The sequence below is a fragment of the Podarcis liolepis genome (assembly GCF_965112155.1).
Source record: "Podarcis liolepis genome assembly, chromosome: 3".
Lineage (NCBI taxonomy): Eukaryota > Metazoa > Chordata > Lepidosauria > Squamata > Lacertidae > Podarcis > Podarcis liolepis.
The window spans coordinates 115,162,919-115,181,559 of record NC_139557.1 but is presented as its reverse complement, the minus strand read 5'-3'; the positions used below and the strand labels follow the sequence as shown (position 1 = coordinate 115,181,559).

The 18,641-nt window shown below is 46.3% G+C and overlaps 1 long non-coding RNA gene across 1 annotated transcript; it reads left to right on the top strand.

Annotated features, from left to right (window-relative positions):
- Window positions 1-10,208: 10,208 nt before the first annotated feature.
- LOC310702987 lies at window positions 10,209-16,003 on the top strand. The gene is made up of 3 exons (XR_014523867.1): window positions 10,209-10,348; window positions 11,256-11,429; window positions 15,540-16,003. It is a non-coding gene; the product is annotated as an uncharacterized lncRNA (long non-coding RNA).
- The last annotated feature ends 2,638 nt before the right edge of the window (window positions 16,004-18,641 follow it).

Below are 18,641 nucleotides of genomic sequence, written 5' to 3'. Positions count from 1 at the left end.
TAGAACAATAGCACTCTGGTTGGTCCACAGGAGCCACCCAATCCAGCTCCAGGTGGAAGTGAATCCACAACCTGATTGGCCTACAGGTGAATCCCAGAATTAGCTAATCACGTGGGGCCCATTGTGTAAATAATGTATATAAAGCAGACATTCTGGGGGAACTTTCATTTCCTCCTCACCACTATGAGCTGAATAAAGAGCATGAAATGAACTCTCGACTCCGAGTATATTTCACCTACCTATGAAGGATGGGTGGCACTGTGGGTTAAACCACAGAGCCTAGGACTTGCCAATCAGAAGGTCGGCGGATCGAATCCCCGCAACGGGGTGAGCTCCCATTGCTCGATCCCTGCTCCTGCCAACCTAGCAGTTCGAAAGCACGTCAAAGTGCAAGTAGATAAATAGGTACCGCTCTGGTGGGAAGGTAAACGGCATTTCCGTGCGCTGCTCTGGTTCGCCAGAAGCGGCTTAGTCATTCTGGCCACATGACCCAGAAGCTGTATGCCGGCTCCCTCAGCCAGTAAAGCTAGATGAGCACTGCAACCCCAGAGTCAGCCATGACTGGACCTAATGGTCAGGGGTCCCTTTACCTTTACCTATGAAGGATACATCTTCATGGTCGAAGCTGATGATGCTCCAGTTGCCCTGAGGCCAGTTCACATGCCCTGGTTGCCTCAGGGCTGCAGGAGCCCCAAAGTGATCTTGATCTGCACACTCTTCCTCTGACCTTGCCTGCCACTAGTCTGTGGACCCCAGAAGCTTCTTCACAAGTGAAGGTGGCCCTCAGGCTGACAGCCTTTCCCCTGCCTTAGGAGGTCTTTCAAGAGACTGTGAGATGTCCTTTGTGTGCAAAGACTGGACCTATCAGGGATCCTTGCATGGCACAGTCCTTTCCTCCTCACATTCCTAGCTCAGTGTAATGATAGACCAACGTCTTGCAAGCTGGGCTTGACAAACAACCCCTTCAGGTTGCATCTTATGCCTGGGAGTAAGCGCCACTGAACCCTGCAAGGCTTCCTCCAGAGCAGACACATTATAGGATCGCCCAGTTCATGAGCCAAAGCCCAATTCATGGAGCTCAATTTATTCATTCCTTTTGCATGTCAAAGGGAAACACAATGCCTCTATCTGCAGCATCGACAACAAAGCACTAGAAGGAGCAGAACTTCCTGAGGTCTTCCTTAAAAGAAATATGACTTCCTGTAACCACATACCGCTTTTTCTTTACGGTTCTTTCTTCCTGCCCGTTTTGGCTTCTGAGAATTTCTAATTTCATCCTTCCCTGTCAAATGAGACACTTACCCTTTGAGTGAGAGAGGCAGGAAAGGAGAGAGGACATGATGGGGAAAGGAGCCAGATTGATGCATTTCTGCTGAAGATAGAGGCACGCCTATGTTTTGGAGGTGTGGTGGTGAGGCAAGTCTGGTGTATGCAAGTTTTCCCGCTCATACTTTCTGACCAACCAGTGCAGGCCTGTTATAGGCACTCTCCTGTGCCTTCCTACACATGCCAATTATCAAACATTTGAAAAAGGTCGCTGAGAATGCAGTTGCAGAGTCTAATGAGCAGCCAGATACCTGTGGGAACCCAGTAGCAGAACTTGAGCACAACAGCACTCTGCCCACCTGTGATATTCAGAGGCATCTGACGGTGGACATATAGGACACAGTCATCATGGCTGGTAGCCACTGATAGCCCTGTTCCCCAAGAGGAAGGAGTTCTTCTGTTTATGGAAGGGCAACTCTAGATCCAACCCATCAGGCAGAGGTGGATTTAGGAGAACATGCCCAGCTCAGTTGCACTGGGCGTGAAGCCTGGGTGTCGCTGCGGGGGGCACTGCAATTATGATGTAGAACAGAGGGTGAGAGGCAGGGGTGTGCTGGAATTTGGCGTTGCACAGAGTGTCACTGAAATTTGAGACCACAAGGTCTGCCACCGCATTAGAAACAATGGAAGCTGTCTTATCCCAAGCCAGGCCATTGGTCCTCCTAGCTAGTATTGTCAACTCTGGCTGGCAGCAGTTCTCCAAAGCTTCCAGCAGGAGCTTGCTCCAGCCCCTCCTGAAGGCACCATAATTTGAACCTAGATCCTTCTGCAGAAGAAGAGTTTGGATTTGATATCCCGCCTTTCACTCCCCTTCAGGAGTCTCAAAGCGGCTAACATTCTCCTTTCCCTTCCTCCCCCACAGCAAACATTCTGTGAGGTGAGTGGGGCTGAGAGACTTCAGAGAAGTGTGACTGGCCCAAGGTCACCCAGCAGCTGCATGTGGAGGAGCAGAGACGCGAACCCGGTTCCCCAGATTACGAGTCTACCGCTCTTAACCACTACACCACACTGGCTCTCTACAGGCCAAGCAATCTCTGCAGACCAAGCAATGTTCCACGGCTGAGCTACAGGACCAACAAGTGAGCTCTAGACATGCAATCTGAAGCGGTGTCACAGCAACATTGGTAGGCTGAAAACACCACCTACCGTCTAGCGTTTTGTTTCTGGAGACGGCAGTGGCTTCCCTGAATATAACAGCCAAGCCAGTGAGAGCTGCATGCCTAAAATGGAAATGGAGGAGACCTTTGGAGAGGATGGACGGCGCTGAACTCCGCGAGCGAGTGGCCTCTTCCTTTGAGCCCGATGAAATATGCTCGTATAAAAAGCCGGGAGTAAACAAATTTCCGCGTTTAACAATCTCCAGGCCCTTTTAAGCTTTCCCACGGAACTGACCCCTATAGCTGTAAGCGGGCGATATGGGTGAATAACACAAACGGCTGGGGGAAAAGGACAGGCTGACCCAGGCATGACCTTCCTGCAGCCAGGTGTGGCGAGGGACGGCGGGTTTAACTTCAGTCTAGTGCATTCCACCTCAGCCTTGATATTCACTTCGAGGGTTGATAAAGAGTCTTGGGGAGGAGGAAGAGGGAGGGGGAAGGGTTAAGACTGAAGTCCTTTGGTGATGCAGGATCAGATTCCAAAAGATAAAGGAGCTGCTGTGTCTCAGTTATTGAGGAATAACTGATATGGTGGCAGGGTGGGGAGGAATGTGCTTTCCGACCTGAGAGGGTCAGGGAAGGGAGGAAGGGAAGTGGGGGGTTACCCACAAGAGGTCCCAAGTTCAATGCCCCCCCCAGTGTCTCCGAGGAAGGCTGGGAGAGAGACCCCTATTTGAAATTGGTGCAGTGGTACGTGGGTGGCGCTGTGGGTTAAACCTCAGAGCCTAGGGCTTGCCAATTAGAAGGTCGGGGGTTCGAATCCCCGCGACGGAGTGAGCTCGCATTGCTCGGTCCCTGCTCCTGCCAGCCTAGCAGTTCGAAAGCACGTCAAAGTACAAGTAGATAAATAGGTACCACTCCAGCGGGAAGGTAAACGGCGTTTCTGTGCGCCGCTCTGGTTCACCAGAAGCAGCTTAGTCATGCTGGCCACATGACCTGGAAGCTGTACGCCGGCTCCCTCAGCCAATAAAGCGAGATGAGTGCGGCAACCCTAGAGTCGGTCACGACTGGACCTAATGGTCAGGGGTCCCTTTAACTTTACCTCGGGTTAAGAACGTAATTCGTTCTGGAGGTCCGTTCTTAACCTGAAACTTTCTTATCTTGAGATACCACTTTAGCTAATGGGGCCTCCCGCTGCCACTGCCGTGCGATTTCTGTTCTCATCCTGAAGCAAAGTTCTTAACCCGAGGTACTATTTCTGGGTTAGCAGAGTCTGTAACCTGAAGCGTCTTTAACCCGAGGTACCACTGTACTCAGTGTAGGCGATACTGAGCTTGGTGGACCAAATGGTGTGGCTCAGTATCTCTCCATCTTGGTCAGAGCTCAGTGGCAGAACATCTGCTCTGAATGCAGAAGGTCTTAAGTTTAACTCCTGGCATCACCAAGCAGGTCTGGGAGAGACCGCTGTCTGAATCTATGGGACAGCAACTGGGAGTCAGTGTGGACAATGCTGAGAGACATGGACCATCTGACTCAGTATAAGGTGGCTTCTTGTGTTCCCACAGTGAAGGACCTATCTTGGAAGCTGGGAAGGAAAGGAGGCTCAGCGCTGGAAAATGAGGGGGCCAGTTCAGATGTTCAGCCTGAACAATTTGTATCATAACACTAGAACTCAAAGAATCAAAGAGCCACAGAACTGGAAAGTTGGAAGGGACCATGAGGTCACAGCTAAAGAACCCCTGACAGATGGCCATCCAACCTTTGCTTAGATACCTCCAAGGGAGGAGAGTTCACCATCTTCTGAGGGAGTCGGCTCCACTGTCAAGCAGCTCCTACTGTCAGAAGGTTCTTCCTGATGTTTAGACAGAATCTCCAATATGAATCCATTGGTCCAGGTTCTACCCTCTGGAGCAGGAGAAACTAAGCTTCCTCCATCTTCCATGCGACAGCCCTTCAGATGTTTCAACTGAGTCACTTTTATTAACAAATTGGGTAAAGAGACACCAAATCTCCATAAATTTATCAGTTTTGGTTCTCTCTCTCTCCCCCTCCCCCATGCCTCTCCTGACTTCTGGGTCAACTTTTCACCCAAGACTAGTTGCCAAATTGTATTGAACCTAGCGGTGATTCCTGCATTGCAGGGCTTTGGAATCCAAGTCAACAGATCTATCATTCTAAATTTTCAGGGAGAGATGTTCTGCTCCTCTCCAGCTCCAGGCAATTCCTAGCGATGCCACTACAAGAAACTTCATGACCTGCAGTTCATAGTAGTAAGGTTTGTCCACTCCAGCTCTAAATCTTGAGAGGAAGGCTTAGGTCAGGAATAAGCATTCAGCCAACAACCTGCCCAACGGCATCAAAATATTCAGCCCCAAATCATAAAATCACACAATTGTAGTGTTGGAATCGGGACCACGAGGGGTCATCTAGTCCAACCCCCTGCAATGCAGGAATCGTTTTCCCAATGTGGGGCTCAGACCCACATCCCGAGATTAAGAGATTCATTCTCTACCAAAATCTCTTTGCCCATTCACACAAGTTCCTTAAAAAAATAAATTTCCAAGCTCCACCCTCTCCTGATGGATGGGAGCAGGGAGAAAGCACAAAGCAATGGTTTTAATCTGATACCAATATGGTATTATTTTTGACGCAGGGTAACAAAAACAAAAACTACTTTGATTGCCCAGGGATGTTAGATTATGGTTGAATTGTTTCATCACTTCTAATATTGCAGTACGGCTGATTATGTCTTATCGTGTATTTGTAATTTTAAACGTCTTTGTATACTGCTGTGAGATCCCTTTTCTTTTTTGGATGTTGGGTGGTCTATAGCTGTATTTAGTTCATTTATTAACTTTAAAAGCATTGGCAGATATAGGCAAACATCACCATGTCAGACTCAGAAAACTCAGCAACCCCCCCGAACCCCTTCAAAATAAGGTTGCTTTATTATGAAACAAGTTGCAAGCTCAAATGAAACCCTACCATGCATCTGATGATACCATAAGTAACATGGAAAGCACCAATCCAACCTCACTAGAGAGCTTACAAGAAAGCAAGGGAAAGATTGAGGAGCAGTGTGGTGTAGTGGTTGGAGTGTTGGACTAGGACCTAGGAGACCCAGGTTCACATCCCCTTGGGCCAGTCATAGAATCATAGAATTATAGAATTGGAAGGGATTCCAAGGCTCATTTTAGTCCAACCCCCAGCAATGCAGGAGTCTCAACTAAACCCTCCAAGACATTTGGCCATCAAACTTCTGCTTAAAAACCCCCAGGGAAGTAGAGCCCACCATCTCTTGTTGGAGTCCGTTCCACTGCCAAACAGCTCTTACTGTCAGAAAGTTCTTCCTGACGTTTAGTCAGAATCTCCTTTCTCGTAACTTGAACCCATTTGTTTGGGTCCTAGCCCCCAGAGCAGTAGAAAACCAGCTTGTTCTATTTTACATGTGGCAGCCCTTTAGATATTTGAACTTGGCTATCAAATATCCTCTAGCTTCTCTTTACCACACCAAACATACCCAGCTCCTTCAACCGTTCCTCATAAGGCTTGGTTTCCAGACTGTTCATCATCTGGGTCAACCCTCCTCTGCACTCATTCCATCTTGTCAATAGCCTTCTTAAACTGTGGTTCCCAGAACTGGACACAGTATTCCAGGTGTGGTCTGACCGAAGCAGAATACAGTGGGGCTGCGACTTCCCTTGATCTCAACTCTATACTTCTGTTGATGCAGTGTAGAACAAGCATAGGCAATCTCCGATCCCCCAGATGTTTGGGACTACAGTTCCCATCATCCCTAGCTAACAGGACCAGGGATGATGGGAATTGTAGTCCCAAACATCTGGAGGGCCGGAGTTTGCCTATGCCTGGTCTGGAATAACATTAGCTTTCTTGCTGATGTTGCATCACACTGTTGACTCATGTTTACCTTGTGGTCTGCTAAGACCCCTAGATGCTTTTCTCATGTACTCCTGGCAAGTCAGGTGTTCCCCATCTTATATATGTACAGCTGGCTCCTCCTGCCTAAGTGCAGAACCTTATATTTGTCCCTATTGAAATTCATTTTGTTAGCTTGGGCCCAGTTCTCCAATCTGTTAAGGTGTTTATGAATTCCAATTCTGCCTTCTGCGATATTAGCTACCCCTCCCAGTTTGGTGTCATCTGCAAATTGCATGAGCACCCCCTCAATCTCTTCATCCAAGTTATTTTATAAAGGTATTGAACACCGACAGGCCCAGGATAGACCCCTGCCGCACTGTGCCTTGGTCTAAGGGACCAATCCTGTGAGGATCAGATGGAGGACAGGGAGAATGTGTGTGTACCACCTTGAACTCCTTGGAAGAAAGGCAGGATAAGGAAGGAAGGAAGGGGATTTGGTGCTGGCGTTATGGAGAGAGAATTTAAGTTCTTCTCCACCTCACATTAAAAACCAAGGCAAGCATGTAGACTAACTGGAAATTTCTGTTTCTGAGCCAGGAAACTTAACTTTCAGTGGCATTGCTAAATATATCCTCTTTGTAAATAGATTAAGACGAGCTTGTCTCTAGCTGAATGCTAAATGCATGCAAACCCCTTCCCCAACTAACTACTAATTTATCTCTATGATTAATAACCCCAGAGTGGATATGGATGGATTGAGGAGGGGGGACTCTGAAGCTGAGAGGCAGCCATTGGCATCAAGTTTCTGAGTGGGTTCAGGGCTGAGGAAAAATACAAACCAGCGGAGTTCTTCTGACTCACACTTCTTAGCCACTGCACTAGACCTTCTCCAAGCCCCCAGTAAGGGCTTTTTTTGGAACAATAGAGGCTGGGTCATTGGAGTGAATGGGGCAGTGCCCTACCAGCCTCTCTCAGCCTCAGTAAACCCCCACCTGCCTGCCCTCTTTCTCAAAAGTCAGGGAGCGTCTCTGCCTCTCGTTGGCTCTCTGGTGCCACCTACTGTTGGAGTCCCTGCCTTCTGCCCAGTCAGGTCCAATAGGCACCAGTCACCGCTGCTTTGAAACTGCGTGGATAACTAAGTCTGTGGGGTAAAAGTGTCCATGCGTGTCGAAATCGAGCCTGGCATCAGCAGGTGGCAACACTGGCCTAGGGCCCCTGCTGCTGATACCACTATCCCGGGGCCATCTTTCATGCTGCAAAAATGGAGGAATTCTTCTCACAGGAAGAACCATGGAATCTGCTCCCACCCAAAGTAGCAATGACCACCAACTTGGATGGCTTTGAAAGTGGATTAGGCCAAGTCATGAAGGATAAAGCTATCCATGGCTACTAGTCTTAGTCGCTATATTCTATCGCCGTATGACCCAGGAGAGACTGTGGACCTACCTGGTAAAAAGGCTTTTTGGAACACAGCACCCAAATATGTGTGTTTTGGGGCGCTTTGCAAGATTGCTGCCCCCCCAAAAAAACACTTTATTCGAGGCAAGATCTTGGCCTGAAATCTCATAAACAATGCTCCCCAAATGGCCACCATGTGAGGGGTGAAAAGGAATGCCCCATTTTTTCCTAGGGCAGTTGATGGATATGCTAGCGCCACTGTAGGAGGCAGTGTGTACCAGAATACAAGTTGCTGTCAAGCACCACAAATCACCACAACATTACCCACAATGCCCTGCAGCAATAGCATGCGACTGTGAAGCACTACAATGGCCTCTCTGTGTGGAACATTTGAGCCGTTCTGCCTCGTCCTGCTCACCCACCAGCACTTCACATTGGCCTATTCACAAGAAGTCCACACAACCTTCCCCGTGCATTGAAATAACACATGAGGGAGATGCTACAGGGCCATGTTGGCTAGCCCTGATGGTACACAACCTGCACACAGCAGAAGCGTTCCTGCCCCCACAACTACCCACAGGTTGGTAAAATGTTCTTCCCCTTCCTCAGAATATGGACAAAGTTCTTCCACTTGGTGGAGGACATTGAATGGACTGCCAGCAACAGTTTCAAGAGTCATGATGCCACTTCAAAAGAGTCGCAGCTTCCCACAAAGAATTTTGAGAGCTGTAGTTTGTTAGTTTGCTGGGAGACCTCTATTCCCCTCACAGAGCTCCAGTTCTCGGTGTGTAACTAAACATGTCTCTCCCTCATCAGTCTCTAGACCAGGCATAGGCAAACTCAGCCCTCCAGATGTTTTGGGACTACAACTCCCATGATCCCTAGCTAGCAGGGCCAGTGGTCAGGGATGATGGGAACTGTAGTCTCAAAACATCCGGAGGGCCAAGTTTGCCTGTGTCACTAACAAAACAACAACAAAAAACACCTATGGTCACGTAAAGCATACTCAATAAACACATGAGACGTAACTGGCCGTGTTCTTAAATGAATAAGGTATACTATTCATTGTAACAAATTGTAAATTTCAACAGAAGTAACTCATAAAGTTCAACAAACCAACAAAGCAGAAGACCCAGTGGATCAGATCATTCTATAATCAGTTCATACAGAAGGTCCATCTTCTATTCCACCTGCCTGTTCATAAAGTCCAAACCATCCACATGAAAGGTTGTTACAGTTCCACAAAATCCTTTCACAGAGACAAGGATTTCCGGAATATTGGCCTTGTTTCGCCATCCTGGGCTTCAACAGTAGTTAAAACTCATGTGATATTACAGGACAGTGGCTCTTATGGCATAGTAGTACCTGCGTCTCGTGTGTTTATTGAGTATGCTCTACAGCCACAGCAGGCACTGCAACCTGGCATAACCCTCCATTGTCTCCCAAGGCAGGTGGATGCCATCCAAATTAATGGCCAATGCCTCTTCCTAGGGAACTCTTGCAATTGTAGCTCTAGCAAGGGAACAGCAGCCACTTAGCAACCCCCAGCCGCCTCAACAAACTACAGCTCCCAGAATTCTTTGGGGGAAGCCGTGAAGGGTTTAAAGTGGTATCTCTTTAAATGCATGGTGTGAATGTGGCCTTAGTCTTTCCTTATATGCCCTATGCGCCGTTTGTATACACATAGACCACTTTCCCACACGGATTGAAGACACAGGTGGCAGGGGAGTATTTCTGCTGTGCAGATCTAGCTGCCATGGCCCCATAGCTGCTGCCCCCCGCACATTCTTTCAACATGGGGGGGGGGGGCTGTGTGAACTGAACCTGCAACACACTTGAAGTCCGTTGATTCTCAGTCACTATTCTTTGGTTCCTGCCACCGAGAGCAGCATTTGAACCTAACCATTTGCACGAGGTGATGGAGGGACACAGCTGAAAGCCCCTCCTTTGCAAAACTTTGCGGTTTCCATCCTGCAAACGAAGCTGCTTCCGTTAATTAGTTGGCCCTCTTAGGCATCCTGAGCAGATGATATGTTTGTAATTGGGGGTGGGGGTGGGCAGAGAGAGGGGCTGTGGGCTGAAAAGAAACAGGGGAGGAGGGGATGTGAGTTTGGGCAGACGGGAGATGCTCTGAGCCATTTCAACCAGGGCACGGTTCTGTCTCTTATTCATACTCATTGTCCATCATTGTTGCACCAGACACGCTCAATTCATAGTCCCCCCCCCCTTCTCCTTTCTACGATGTCAGGCCGTGGTCTTGCTCTGTTTGTTGTTAAGAAAGAACTGCTCGGGGGGAGAAATGTTTCCCAGACGAGAGGTCAGCGGGTCAGTCTGGACCTCTGGACATTTGTGCTTCTTAGCGGCGCAGACATGTCATGTGAAAAACAGTGTGATCCTTTTGAGCAGGCGGCGGCGGGGGTTTGTTTGTGGGTTATGCCACAAAGCACAACTTAGATCACAAGATTAGCTGTCAGGTCATCTGCTTTGAAATCCATTATGAAAAACACCCGGAAAACCGATGGTCGGCTCGAAGTCTTTTCGTCGGCGAAAATTGCCAAGAAATTGTCCGGGGAGCGTGTTGTCAGTTTTATATAGATGTGGAAGTGTGAGCCCGTGGCGTGGATCCCGAAAAGCACATTGTTACCCTAGTACATTTCTGTTACTCGGACTAAATCTGTCGGCAAAACTTCCAGTCCAGATTAGAACGCTCTAAACTCAGCTGTTCGGCGCGGGGAAAAAATGCATATTGCAAAAGTTTGCCATGGACTAGAAAAGTGTAAGGGGGGGGGGGAGAGGCATAGATTGGGGGAAGGGATATGAAAATTACCCCCCCCCACACACACTGTAGATTACAAAACCAGAGTTTTGTTTGTAACCACTGCTGATGACTAAATCAATTGTCCGAGAGAACAGTTCACATTTGCTACATGAGTTTGGGGTTTTTCCCCTGAGATTAAGAATAACGATAGAAATTACCCCAAGGGAAGGGGAGGTGGAATCAGTTAAGCAGCATTTTTTTTTTTAAAAGAAATGTATAAAAGAATCTTTTAGCATCAGATTGCCGAACGAATCCTTAGCATCATGCAGGAAACTGTCTCTTTTTCAAAGTCGCTGGTTTTCGTTTGGGGGAGAGAAGGCTGTGTTTTGTTGTTATTACATTACATTACCCCCCCCCCGACTGTCAAATTTTGCATAGATTTATGCACGATAATCATGTTTGCATACCCTATAATTCGAGTGGAAGTATAAAATGCAAACTGCTTAAAGAGAAAAGTGAAGTGTATGCAATAGAAGAGGAGAGAGAAGAAGAAAAAAAAAACGCAGATAAATGAACAAAGGTTGTTTGGCTGTTCATATTCATAAGCAAAAACTTAGATCATTCCCCCACCACCGCCACTGCCCTACTGCCTTTTTAAAAGCAAAACCCTCACCATATTTGAAGCTGTGTTATTTGCAAATAATAATCATAAAAGGACATGGACAGTCAAATATGGCAAAAACATCAGAAATGTACTAAGGGGAAAATTTCCCTGGAAATATTTCATTTTCTTTCAGGATACATTACGCTCATGGAGTTTATATTTTATCCCCATACCACATCAATTTTCCCCCCATTCAACATATTTTACATTGTAACCAGCCTTGAGCCTGATGAACATAAAAGAAGAAAACCCTCATCGATCCATCAATAAAAATCCAGTCTTTCCATCCAACCTTGTCACCGTTAAGGTAAGATACACGTAAGTACGCAGAGAAAGGCAAAAACACCCAAATATTTTGTTGCCTGTCAAAAGGTATTACTGATTCCGAGCTGGTGAATTTCCTTTCTCTCCCGCCCACCCCCCCTTTTTTACCTTGAAATGTATTTTCGTAACGACAGGCAAATGAATTCATAAAAAGGCAAGAGTATTTGGCACTATTTCATTCGGCGGAAGGTACCCCTGTAGCGTGTGAGCTGAATTTTATTGATTTGATCAGAAGGATGATTAAGGATCTGCTCTTTCCGAAATATAGCCACTTCATTTAGCAGCAAACACCTCTACGCGGGGGCACCCGATTTGGCATTCTCTGCATACGCTCCCCAACATTGCTTGGATTGTGCAAACCATGGATGAACATGTCACCATTGTACTTTAAGGGAAATTTGCATAAAACAATTACCCCATGGACAGTGGCTTCAGAGTTGTCTAGACAATATCCCTTAGATGGTATCACTGACCTCAGACACACTAGGCTAGCTTTAAATTAGCAATGAGCAAGACTGGAGGGCTGTATTATGGTAGTTATAAACCATAAGAAGGTATTTAAATAGATAGATAAGACACATGCAAATCTGCCCATTGCCATGACAACCATCTTGATATAGGTTTTCCATATGTAGCAAGAAGGGCAGAGCAAAAGGCACCGAGGGGGGGGGGGGAAAATAGCACAGAACCTGTAAAGATAATGAACCCTGACAGTGTATTAGACTAGCTCTTGGTCACTTATTAACTCTTAATAGAATACAAACTTCTATAGTAGTACATTGCTCATTGGGTCAGAGAGCAATTACTTCTAAACCTCTGCCGGTACGGATCTCAGCTATATGGTTGCACCTAATGTACCAATTCTTCACAAATTGATCTGGCTGATTAAAAAACACTTTGCGATTAGATGCAAATTGCTTAGCTGCTCAAAAGCGCTTGGCGGGAGAGGATGGCAAAATGTGTCATTTTCCAGAACGCGTCTATATTTCCTCGAATTTATTTTTAAAAATTATTTCCCAGCGCGGAGACGGTTAGGATTGCTCCTAGCAGCCACATCCTGCACATCTCTGAATTTTCTCTAAACTGTTTGCCTCGGTGCACGGGGCAACCATGATCAAATTGAGGGGGAATGGTGTACATTTTGAAAAATTCAGATTTTTAAAAAACGCTCTGTGATAAATCACTTGTTTTGCAGGGGGTCGCTGGTGGGGGTGGAGGGGTTTGGATGCCACATTTATTTATTTATTTATTGATTGATTGATTGATTTTTTGGGGGGAACCAACATGAAACAAAAAAGACGCCTTTCCTTGGTCAGCTTTGTCTGAGTCCCGCATTGGTCCCATTAACAGTTTCAGGTGTTCCCAAAGTCTCCATTTGGAAGCTGGGGTTGTTCCCCTTGCTAGATATTTCTCAGGTTGAAACTAGACAGTGGGATGTAAGGAACAAAGTTTATGGAAAGGCCCCAGGCACTGGGTAGGCCATCGCCTCTGCTGAGATGCCTCTGAGTCAAAGGAGGCAATGAAGGACTCCAAATACAAGATGCACAAATACAAGATGGGTGACACCTGGCTTGAGAGCAGTACATGTGAAAAGGATCTAGGAGTCTTGGTTGACCACAAACTTGACATGAGCCAACAGTGTGACGCGGCAGCTAAAAAAGCCAATGCAATTCTGGACTGCATCAATAGGAGTATAGCATCTAGATCAAGGGAAGTAATAGTGCCACTGTATTCTGCTCTGGTCAGACCTCACCTGGAGTACTGTGTCCAGTTCTGGGCACCACAATTCAAGAAGGACACTGACAAACTGGAACATGTCCAGAAGAGGGCAACCAAAATGGTCAAAGGCCTGGAAACGATGCCTTATGAGGAACGGCTAAGGGAGCTGGGCATGTTTAGCCTGGAGAAGAGGAGGTTAAGGGGTGATATGATAGCCATGTTCAAATATATAAAAGGATGTCACATAGAGGAGGGAGAAAGGTTGTTTTCTGCTGCTCCAGAGAAGCAGACACGGAGCAATGGATCCAAACTACAAGAAGATTCCACCTAAACATTAGGAAGAACTTCCTGACAGTAAGAGCTGTTTGACAGTGGAATTTGCTGCCAAGGAGTGTGGTGGAGTCTCCTACTTTGGAGGTCTTTAAGCAGAGGCTTGACAACCATATGTCAGGAGTGCTCTGATGGTGTTTCCTGCTTGACAGGGGGTTGGACTCAATGGCCCTTGTGGTCTCTTCCAACTCTATCATTCTATGATTCTAACTCCCATCAGCACCAACCTGCATGGCCAGTGCTCAGGGCTGATGGGAGTTTTAGTCATGGAGGATTGTCCATGTCATGGACTGGTTGGATGCAAAGGAATGGTGGGAGGAACCAGTTGGGGGGCAACCAAAGGAAGGAGGCTCAGAGCCCGGGGTGTGGTGGTGGGACAATGATTAGTGATCAGAGGGAAAAGAGAGAGAAGAATGGGAAGAGGAGGGATTGGAAGCTGAAGAGGTAACAGGGTTTAGTGAGCTGGGGGTCTATCACAGAAAGAAGTCCAGAATCAGAGGCAGAAGGTGAAGTCAGGAAGGAGGGAGGCCAAGATGCAGAGAGTGAAGACTCATGGGTGTCTCCCTTTCCTGCTGGGACAACAAGCTCCCCTCATTCTTGATCTCCCAGCACCAGAAGCGGCATAAAAAGGGCAGAGGAAAGGTTGGCTGCAGGCAGGCGCAGTCTTTGTTTGCTTGGGAAATGCCCTGGAGAGGAGGGGAATTAGACGGCTTTGGGGAGTCAGGAATTATGCTTCCCAGAGGCATCTGGTTGGACTAGATGGACCAGTGGCCTGATCCGGCAGGCTATTCTTGTGTCCTTAACCTCTGTGTTTCCCATGTCCTTTCATCTTTAGTCAATAAAGCAGCTCTACCTTTCCAACTCAGGGTAGGGAGATGCAGGCTTGTGGAATCTACTTTGGGTTTTTGGGAAAACTCTCTTTTTTAAATAGAACGCTGAGGTCCACCAACTGGACCCTGGTCCAAAATAGTGGCTTAAGAGGTATTTATTATGAGTGGACGGGACACACCTGAGCTTATGATCAGCCTGGGGATTTTTTTTCAGGACCAGAACTGAGCTCATGGCCCTTTCACACAAATTTCTACTTCCGGTTACACACATCCCCCTGGCATTTGACTCTGTTCTTTATGTGTTTAAATACAGCTCTGTTGCCCCATTGGCCTCTGCTGAGGACTTGTCTTATTTACAGGCCCTGGCAACTGCTATACTAATGTGTGCAAAGTTTGGGGGTTTAGCCTAAAAAAACGGTCCCATTACACAGTGGAATTGAAGGCGTTAGAGAGAGTCTGCGGGGTGACTTCAAAATCTCTCTCTTTATATACTTGAGGGCTTTTTTTTTTAAAAGTCACCTCTGCACTGCTTTTGCTACACAATCATTTTCTGCTTCAGAAATGTGGTCGCTTGGATCAATAGCTGCACTAAGCTACGTAGCGACGTGGTTCTCACAAGGCAGTTAAATCGTACGAGATGCGTGTGGCTACCTTCTGATCTAAGCGTTCCAAAACCATTTTGCCAGTCCAAAAACTGGGCAAAAGTTAACCTGATGAAACAGCCCTTGACAAAACGTTCGAATTCTTACTAAGATAATAGCAGCTCTCTATATAATCGACATTAAAGCAATGTCTTTATGAAGCCAAAATAATGTTACAAAATAGTATGCAGTGTGCAGGGTTCTCCAAAGCTTTTCATCAGGGTAAACTGTAAACAAAATGAGTAGATGGGTGCTTTTCCTGGACTTTCTTTGCCATTCAAATGAGGCTGTATTAGAAATTTTGCAGGATTCAGGCTGCAACTAGCTGAACCCAGTGCAACTTACTTCCAAGCAAGCATATTCAGGATTGGATGGGAGGCACAGTAATAAATGCTTGTGGTTCCCCCCTTAATGCTTAATTTAATTTTAAATTGTTGATTTTTTTTAATGTTCTTTTTAAAGTAATTGCTTTTGTTATCGGAAGTTGCTTTAAGAACCACAAAAGGAATCTGACTAATGAATAAATATGCAACTAAGTACATATACTGTCAATCCTTTACCCACTTTCCTCAGAGTAAGCATGACTGAACTCAAAGGGACTTGCCTCTGAGTAAAGATATGATCCATGATCACCGCAGATGGTGACAGCAGTCATGAAATTAAAAGACGCCTGCTTCTTGGGAGAAAAGCAATGACAAACCTAGACAGCATCTTAAAAAGCAGAGACATCACCCTGCCAACAAAGGTCCGTATAGTTAAAGCTATGGTTTTCCCAGTAGTGATGTATGGAAGTGAGAGCTGGACATAAAGAAGGCTGATCGCTGAAGAATTGATGCTTTTGAATTCTGGTGTTGGAGGAGACTCTTGAGAGTCCCATGGACTGCAAGAAGATCAAACCTATCCATTCTGAAGGAAATCAGCCCTGAGTGCTCACTGGAAGGACAGATCCTGAAGCTGAGGCTCCAGTACTTTGGTCACCTCATGAGACGAGAAGTCTCTCTGGATAAGACCCTGATGTTGGGAAAGATGGAGGGCACAAGGAGAAGGGGACGACAGAGGATGAGATGGCTGGATAGTGTTCTCGAAGCTACCAGCATGAGTTTGACCAAACTGCAGGAGGCAGTGGAAGACAGGAGTGCCTGGTGTGCTCTGGTCCATGGGGTCACGAAGAGTCGGACACAACTGAACGACTAAACAACAACAAAGATCTGTATAGGACTGTGTAATCAATAGGAATAACTGAATCTCTCAGTTGCCTCATTTTCCCAGTCTTAAATTCAGTTCTGCATATTTCCAGATCAGTGTAGATTTTTAAAGCAATCCTCACGAAAATTCACCAGAATTTTAATGTGAATGACAATTTTTAAAATGCCATTTCCCTTGATAGAATGAAATTTGCACATTATTTTCACTAATATATGCACACATATCCTAGCACATGCATTTCTGTACACAGCACTCAATTGGATAACTGAGCTGCAAAAATTCAGCGTAGTGCAAATTTCAACAAACTCTGTTTCGGTGCGTATCGTGCGTCAGGACATGCAAATTGTGTAGATTTGTGTCGAAATGCAGCCTGAACTAAAAGTCTCCCTGCTCCCTAGTCTGCGAATAAATAAAATTAGCACTTTGAGCCTCTTTTAGATTATTATTATTTGTTTGACTTTCTCACGCTGAGTTCCTGAAAGGGTCAAAACTGCCAGGCAAAAAAATGTGCCCTGCCAAAAGCTGCATACATATCTTTTTTTTTTGGGGGGGGGGATATGAAGAAGGAAAATGTTGCCCATAAATTCTTCGGCTGCAATCCTACACCCAGTTAGATGTGCAAAAGGAAAGGCAAATGAGATTTCGAAGTGTACAGGATGGCAGCCCTTTTATCTACAAGCAACGCCGGCTTATCGCAGCTCTTTATTGTATGGCTACCCTTGATCGCAACCTTTATGTCTTTATTGCTTACATACCAGCCCCTTGTTTATATGCCTGATACCAGCCGGTGCCCTTGAACTTGGCCCCTCCGAGCCCTGAGCCCCTTCCTTGGCTCACTCAGTCACTCCAGTCACGTCTTCAATCAGCAAATCTGAGACAGGGGCTGGCTGATAGCCGAGCCTTGAGCAGGGCAATTAACACAGGACTAACGTGTCGCTCCTGGCATGGCTAAGAGAATAGCCGTCTGGAGATGACAGTCCTAAGTTTGGCTGTGACATCCAGGCCAGCCCGAGATCAGAGCAAGCAGCCGAGGGGAGGAGGGAGATGTAAAGAAAAAGACCAGCTCCAGTCTCTTTGAAGACTTGTTTATTTCTATGGGGAGGGTTGCAGCTGGAAGGACAGATGAATAGAAACCACCCCCTGGCCCCCCAGGGGCTCCTTCGAAGAGTCTCTGCTGGGAGCTAGGGTGAAGCAGTGGGGAGGAAGGAACCTCCCAGGATCTTGGCACCAGACTGCTGCTCTAAACTGGCCCCATAAAATCCATGAATCCAAATACAGTGGTACCTCAGGTTACAGACGCTTCAGGTTACAGACGCTTCAGGTTACAGACTCTGCTAACTCAGAAATAGTACCTTGGGTTAAGAACTTTGCTTCGGGATGAGAACAGAAATTGTGTGGCGGCAGCGGGAGGCCCCATTAGCTAAAGTGATACCTCAGGTTAAGAACCGTTTCAGGTTAAGAACGGACCTCCAGAACAAATTAAGTTCTTAACCTGAGGTAACACTGTAACAATCAAAACCAGAACTTTATTTTGTTTTACTTATTTGGGGGTTGTCAACTTGGGAAGGCAGCCCATCTAGGAGGAAGGAAACTCTTTTTTTAAATAAATTTTTATTAAAGTTTCACAAATTTTTGAGACAAACACAAAAAGCAAACAAAACACAAAAACAAATAACGAGTATAACTTCAAATCCTTATTTTCATATAACTTTCTTCCCCGACTTCCCCATACCTCCCCTTTCTGCATTCCAATTTCAAATTTTGGTTCAGCAAATCCTTACTCTTAATTTTATCTAATTTATAACCTTTTCTTTTAACTTAACCCTTACAGCTGTTAACTACTCGAGTTTTTAAAACCAGCGTCATTCTAACATTCATTAATTTTGCAGTATTTCTTAAGATAGTTCTTAAATTTCTTCCAATCTTCTTCCGCCGCCTCTTTTCCCTGGTCTCGGATTCTGCCAGTCATTTCTGCCAGTCCCATATAGTCTATCACCTTCATCTGCCATTCTTCCAAGGTGGGTAGATCTTCTGTCTTCCAATACTTTGCAATGAGTATTCTTGCTGCTGTTGTAGCATACATAATGTTCTGTCTTTCAGGAGGAAGGAAACTCTGATTCTAAACCTCTGCTGCCTTGTAGGACATCTTCATGAGAAGAAAAGATTAAGGAGTAAACCCTATACAAGTCAAAGAGTGGAGTCCCTAAGAAGGTTGGATGGTGGCTTGTACGCCTCCTTCTGGCAACTACTACAGCCAAGCTGCTGCCAAACATATTGCTCTGTTTTCCTTTGGACCACATCAGTGAGGCTGAGAGGGGGGTCTTGTCTTCTGGGCAGCCCAAGGCCTCCATATGCACTGCCCAGACTTGCAGCCCCAGGAGGTCACTTGGGTGTTGCTAACACAGCGATTTGACTTCACCCCTGGAGGCGCGCTCCATTGTTTCCTGAGACAGACAGATGCCGACGACA